This window comes from Dama dama, chromosome 23, assembly GCF_033118175.1.
Source record: "Dama dama isolate Ldn47 chromosome 23, ASM3311817v1, whole genome shotgun sequence".
NCBI classification, from domain to species: domain Eukaryota; kingdom Metazoa; phylum Chordata; class Mammalia; order Artiodactyla; family Cervidae; genus Dama; species Dama dama.
In genome coordinates, this window is record NC_083703.1 from 13,356,964 (window position 1) to 13,364,542 (window position 7,579).

Here is a 7,579-nt window from a genome sequence, read left to right on the forward strand (position 1 = left end):
GATATATGAGTGAAGTTTGAAAAACGCAGGCACCATATATTTTACAAGTCCATAAAGAGTAGTCATTTCTAACAGATGGCTCTGAAGGATTTAATAGTTCACCTACCCAACTGTCCGTTCCACACATTCACTGAGCACCTCCGTGGTATCAGGCATTCTGTCCATCCCCAGGTATATGTGCATTTTCAGGCCAAGAATGGCAAGATAAAGTTAAAAAAGGACAGGGCTGGGCAAGGGATGATATTTGTGAAAGTAGACATTGAGACACATTTATAAAAGTGTGTGTGTATAGAGAGAGGGAGAGGGAAGGAAGTGGGAAGAGAGGGAGAGAGAGAAACAAAGAAAAAAGAGAGAGCCACTGGCGGGACCTGTGTATATATGGAAACTTGGTAAATGATGGAATGGCATTATAAAGCAGTAGGGACACATTTAATGTCTATAACTTAATCAGTATGGGCATGCATACACCTCTGAAACCATTACCACCATCAAGGTAGTAAACATCACCTCCAAAACTTCCCTCTTGCTCCTCAGTCATCATTTTTGTTTGTTGATTTGGTTGGTTTTGATTTCGTTTTAAGAACAAAACACGAGACCAGCTGCCTAGCAAATGTTTAACTACATGAACCAGCTGAGAACACCGTGTTTTTAACTGTAGGCGCTATGTTATACATCAGATCTCTAGGACTAGTTTTTAAATTTTCACCCCAAATCTTTAATCTCCAGGATCACCTGCTGACTATTATGAACATTGCCACCTGCTCATCTTGCTTTCTCACCCCAGACCTCCTCCTTTCCCTGTTTAAGTAATGATCCCTAATATCTGCTCATGCCAGAAGCTTGGGACTTGCTCTTGGTGTCTCTCTTTTCTGCTTTGACTGTAGTCTATCACCAAATCCTGTAAATTCCCTCTCTAACATATAATCCAAGTTTGTTTTTTCTGTCTTTACAGTTGCCTCCCCTGTCTGGGCCCTTGCTTCCTGTCTGATTTCCAAGTTTTATTCCTCTCCACTCCAGACTGTTGTCCCTATATCACATAGAGCAAGCTTTTATTGTTGTTGTTCAATTACTAAGTCATGTCTGACTCTTTGAGACCTCATGGACTGTAGCAACCCAGGCTTCCTTGTCCCTCAGCATCTCCCGGAGCTTGCCCAAATTCATGCCCATTGAATGGTGATGCCATCCATTTCATCCTCTGTCATCCTCTTCTCCTTCTGCCTTCAATCTTTCCAAGCATCAGGGTCTTTTCCAAGGAGTCGGCTGTTTGCATCAGGTGGCCAATGAATTGGAGCTTCGGCTTCAGCATCAGTCCTTCCAATGTGTATTCAGGGTTTATTTTCTTTAGGATTGACTGGTTTGATCTCCTTGCTGTCCAGGGAGCTTTTATATATGCGTATAAATCTGATCTCATTATTCTCATGCTTAGAACTTGGAGTAACTTCCCATTGCAATGAGAAAGAGCATTAGCTTAATACCACCTAGAAGCCACTACACATTGTGCCCCGTTTGTATCTTTTAACTCAAGCTCCAGCCACACTGACCTTCTTCCAGATTCATCACTGTGCCACCCTCTTTTCCACTCCAGTAGCTTCACAATCACTATTTTGGTGGGCAAACTCTTATTCTCTTTTTAAAACAAATCTGATAAATGCCTACTTGCTCATCAAGGCTCTGTATCACTTCCTGCTTGATCTCCTATTTAAAAAAATCCATTCCTCTATTCTTTCTCATAATTCCCTCTTTCTCCTCCTCCTCCTCCTTTACAAAGCGCTGAATGTGATCACTCACTGTACGTGCCTCTGTTTGCTTTACCAGACTGTAAGCTCATTTGCACAGAAAACCAGTGTCTGTTTTGTTTAGGGTGGGTCCTTGTGTTGTTTAGTCGACGCGCTGTTCTAAGAGAAGCTCTCTAAGTGCCAACATAATAGAACTTCATTTTTTTTGGCTCATGTTAAGTTCAAAATGTATGTTCTTTTTTAAAAAATTGAAGTACAGTTGGCTTACAATGTTGTGTTATTTTCTGCCGTGCAGCAAAGTGATTCAGTTATACATATATACATTCTTTTTTACATTCTTTTCCGTTATGGCTTATCACAGGATGTTGAATATAGTTCCCTGTGCTCTATAGTAGGACCTTGTTGCTTTTCCATCTTTTATATAATAGTTTGTATCTGCTAACTGCAAATACCCAAGTTATCCCTCTCCTGCCCTCCCTTGGCAACCATAAGTCTCTTCTCTATGTCTGTGAGTCTGTTGCATAGATAAGTTTGTGTCATATTTTAGATTTCACATATAAGTGATATCATTAGGTATGTCTTTCCATTTCTGACTGCTTAGTATGATCATCTCTAGTTGCATGTTGCTGCAAGTGACATTATTTCATTCTTTTTTTATGGCTAAGACTCCGTTGTATATATGTACTCATCCCTTTCATCCATTCCTCTGTTGATGAGCACTTAGGTTGTTTCCATGTCTGGGCCATTGTGAATAGTGTTGCTAACATGGGGTGCATGTATCTTTTTAAAAAAATGTTTATTTATTTGGCTGCACCAGGTCTCTGTTGCAGCAGGTGGGACCCTTCACTACAGCATATGGGATCCAGCTCCCTGCTCAGGGATCAAACTACAACCCCCACATTGGAGAGAGCAGAGTCTTCGCCACTGGACCACCAGGCAAATTCCCATGTATCTTTTCGAATTATGGTTTTGTCTGGAAATACGCCCATGAGTGGGATTGCAGGATCATATGGTAACTCTACAAAATGTATGTTCCTGATGGAGAGTTGGTTGGCTGGAGAATTCTGCTCCATGCGGTATCCAAAGAACCAGGCCAATAGAGGCACTGCCATATTCAATGTGTGATTTTGGTAGATCCAAATGTCATGGTAGACAGAAAGAAGAGACTGGAGGCAGGCGGTCCCAAGATGGCAGAGGAATGGGATGGGGAGACCACTTTCTTCCCCACAAATTCATCAAAAGATCATTTGAATGCTGAGCAGCTTCCACAAAACAACTTCTGAATGCTGGTCTAGGACACCAGGCACCCAGAAAGGCAGCCCATTCTCTTTGAAAGGAGGTAGGACAAAATATAAAAGACAAAAAGAGAGACAAAATATAAAAGACAAAAAGAGAGACAAAAGAGTTAGGGACGGAGACCCATCCCAGGGAGGGAGTCATGAAGGAGGAGAAGTTTCCAAACAGCAGGAAACCCTCTCACCGGTGAGTCTGTGGGCAGTTTTGGAATCTCAGAAGGCAACATAACTGGGAGAAAAAAAAAAAAAAAAACAACCCATTGAATACGTGCCTAACCACAACTCCCAGCAGAGAAGGAGCCCAGATGCTCGCATCTGCCACCAGCAAGCAGGGGCTGAATGGGGAGGTGTGGGCTGCATGCTTGGGGTAAGGATGGGGTCTGAATGCCCTGAGGACAATCTGAGGGAGCTAACGTGAGATAGCAACCCAAACTGTGGGATAGACAGGAAAAAATAAAAAAACTTTCCCATGAAACGCTCTAGCCTAATGTGCAGCCTGGCCAGCTCATAGAACAAAGGATTGAGTGAACAGCAAAGGAGGGCTAGCCAGCTGCATACAGGCCCCTCACCCACTGCTGGAGGCAGAGAGACAGGCAGGTGACAGCCAGAGCCAAAAGGCAAGGGGCAATCTCAGCCCCAGAGACCGGAATCCTCCACCAAACTGTGAGCAGGCTCCCAGTTGCTAAGCAAGTCTTCCTGGAATCCTGGATGGTTGACATCTGCCAGGAGGGTCACAGCCTGAGATCAGCTCCCCAGAGGGGAGACACACGGCACACCTACACCTGAGCTGGCGCTCTTGTGGCACACCCAGGAAACCGAGTGGCCCGGACCTGGGAGGTGATAAGACGCACTCCTCACCTGGGGAGTGTGCGCTCACCAGGCATCTGGTCGCCTGAGCTGCTTCAACCTGGGAAGGGCACAAAACGCCCACTGAACTGAGTCTGTGCCCTTGCAAAATACCCAAGAACCTGAATCTGAGTGGCTCAGACCTAGGAAGTACTTGAAATGAAGGGCCTGCTTTGGACAGTGCCCTGCAGAGAAACCTGGAGCCTGAGCAGTGTAGACCGGGAAAGCACATGCCACCTTGAGCTGGGGCAAACCCAGTGTGGTCCATACACTGCGAGCACTCCCCCCACACGCTAGTGATATCTGTTTGCAGTGTACCTCCCTCCCCACATCACAACTGAACAAGTGAGCCTAAATAAGAGACCACCTTCACCCTCTTGTGTCAGGGTGGAAATTAGACACTGACGAGACTTGCAAACAGAGGATGCCAAAATAAACTAAGAAGAGTGAACCGCTCTGGAAGTGACAGGTGCAATGGATTAAAACCCTGTAGTTAACATTGGCTAAGCACTGGAAGGGGCCTATAGACCTTGAGAAGAAGTACAACCTGGAATAAGAAACTATCTGAAACTGAACTGACCCCACACTGCCCACAACAGCTAGAGAAATTCCTAGATATATTTTTACTACTATCATTCCTTAATTAAAATTTTTTTAATTTAAAGTTCTTTATTGCTCCTTTAATTTTCATTTTTATAACCTACTATTATCTTGCAAAAAAAGACCCTATTTTTAAAGCAAATTTCATATATATATATATATATATATATATATATATATTATACTCTTTGTGATTGATTTTGTTTTGCATTTTTAATATTGTATTTTTGAGACTCTAACCTCTACCCTAGATTTTTAATCTTTGATTTTTGGTATTTGCTATCAATTTTGTACCTTTAAGAATCTAATCTTCAGTATCCATTTTCACTTAGGGGTGTGATTACTGGCTTGATTTCTCTCTCCCCTTTTGACTCTCCCTTTTCTCCTCCTTGACACCTCTATCTCCCTCCTCCCTCTTCTCTTCTCCATGTAACTCTGTGAACCTGTCTGGGTGTCCCTCACTATAGATAATCTTTCACCATTAACCTAGATATTTCATCATCTGTGCTGTATGGATGGAGAAGTCTTGAGTCTACTGTAAGAATAAGACTGAAAGCCAGAGGCAGGAGGCTTAAGTCCAAAATTTGAGAACACCAGAAAACTCCTGACTCCAGGGAACATTAATTGAAAAGAGCTTATCCAAAAACCTCCATACCTACACTGAAACCAAGGTCCAAACAAGAGCCAACAAGTTCCAGAGCAAGACATACCATGCTAATTCTCCAGCAATGCAGGAACATAGCCCTTAACCCTAAAATACAGGCTGCCCAAAGCCATGCCAAGCCCATAGACACCCCACAACTCACTACTGGACACTTCATTGCACTCCAGAGAGGAGAGATCCAGCTCCACCACCAGAACACAGATGCAAGCTTCTCTAACCAGGAAACCTTGACAAGCCACTAGTCCAGCCCCACCCACAGGGAGCAGGCTCCACAATAAAAAGGAACCACAAACTTCCAGCCTACAGAAAGGCCATCCCAAACACAGCAATCTAAACAAAATGAAAAGGCAGAGAAATATTCAGCAGGTAAAGGAACGTGATAAATGCCCACCAAACTGAACAAAAGAGGAGGAGATAGGGAGTCTACCTGAAAAAGAATTCAGAATAATGATAGCTAAGATGATCTAAAATATTGAAAACAAAATGGAGTTACAGATAAATAGCCTGGAGACAAGGATTGAGAAGATGCAAGAAATGTTTAACAAGGACCTAGAAGAAATAAAAAAGAGTCAATCAATTATGAATAATGCAATAACTAAGATCAAAAGCACTCTGGAGGGAAATGACAGTAGAATAACTGGGGCAGAAGATAGGATAAGTGAGGTGGAAGATAGAATGGTGGAAATAAGTGAAGCAGAGAAGAAAAAAGAATAAATTAAAAGAAATGAGGACAATCTCAGAGACCTCTGGGACAATGTTAAACACCCCAACATTAAAATCATAGGAATCCCAAAAGAAGAAGACAAAAAGAAATGGCATGAGAAAATACTTGAGGAGATAATAGTTGAAAACTTCCCTAAAATGGGGAAGGAAATAGCCACCCAAGCCCAAGAAACCCAGAGAGTCCCAAATAGGATAAACCCAAGGCGAAACACCCCAAGACATATATTAATCAAATTAATGAAGATCAAACACAAACAGCAAATATTAAAAGCAGCAAGGGAAAAGCAACAAATAACACACAAGTGGATCCCCATAAGGATAACAGTTGATCTTTCAATAGAAACTCTTCAGGCCAAAAGGGAATGGCATGAAATACTTAAATTGATGAAAGAGAAAAACCTACAACCCAGATAACTATACCCAGCAAGAATTTCATTCAGATATGAAAGAGAAATCAAAAGCTTTACAGACAAGCAAAAGCTGAGAGAATTCAGCACCACCAAACCAGCTCTTCAACAAATCCTAAATGATCTTCTCTAGACAGGAAACACAGAAAAGGTTTATAAACTTGAACCCAAAACAACAAAGTAAATGGCAATGGGATAATACTTATCAATAATTACCTTAAATGTAAATGGGTTAAATGCCCCAACCAAAAGACAGAGACTGGCTGAATGGTTACAAAAATAAGACCCCTATATATGCTGTCTACAAGAGACCCACCTCAAACCAAGGGACACATACAGACTGAAAGTGAAGGGCTGGAAAAAGATACTTCATGCAAATGGAGACCAAAGGAAAGCAGCAGTAGCAATACTCGTATCAGATAAAATAGACTTTGAAATAAAGGCCATGAAAAGAGACAAAGAAGGACACTACATAATGATCAAAGGATCAATCCAAGAAGAAGATATAACAGTTATAAATATATATGCACCCAACATAGGAGCACCACAATATGTAAGACAAATACTACCAAGTATGAAAGGGGAAATTAACAGTAACACAATAATACTGGGAGACTTTAATACCCCACTCACACCTATGGGTAGATCAACCAACCAGAAAATTAGCAAGGAAACACAAACTTTAAATGATACAATGGACCAGTTAGAGCTAATTGATATCTATAGGACATTTCACCCCAAAACAATGAATTTCACCTTTTTCTCAAGTGCACATGGAGCATTCTCGGTTTGCCATTCCCTTCTCCAGCGGACCACATTTTGTCAGAACTCTCCACCATGACCCATCTGTCTTGTGTGGCCCTACACAGCATGGCTCATAGTTTCATTGAGTTAGACAAGGCTGTGGTCCATGTGATTAGATTGGTTAGTTCTCTGTGATTGTGGTTTTCAGACTGTCTGCCCTCTGATGGAGAAGTATAAGAGGCTTATGGAAGCTTCCCAATGGGAGAGACTGACTGAGGGGGAAACTGGGTCTTGTTCTGATGGTCAGGGACATGCTCAGTAATCTTTAATCCAATTTTCTGTTGATGGGTGGAGCTGCATTCCCTCCCTGCTATTTACCTGGGGCCAAACTAAACTATGGTGGAGGTAATGAAGATAATGGCGACCTCCCTCAAAAGATCCCATGCATGTACTGCTACATTCTGTGCCCCCAACCCTGCAGTAGGCCACCACCAACCCATGCCTCTGCTGGAGACTCCTGGACACTCACAGGAAAGTCCAGGTCAGTCTCTTGTGGGGACACTG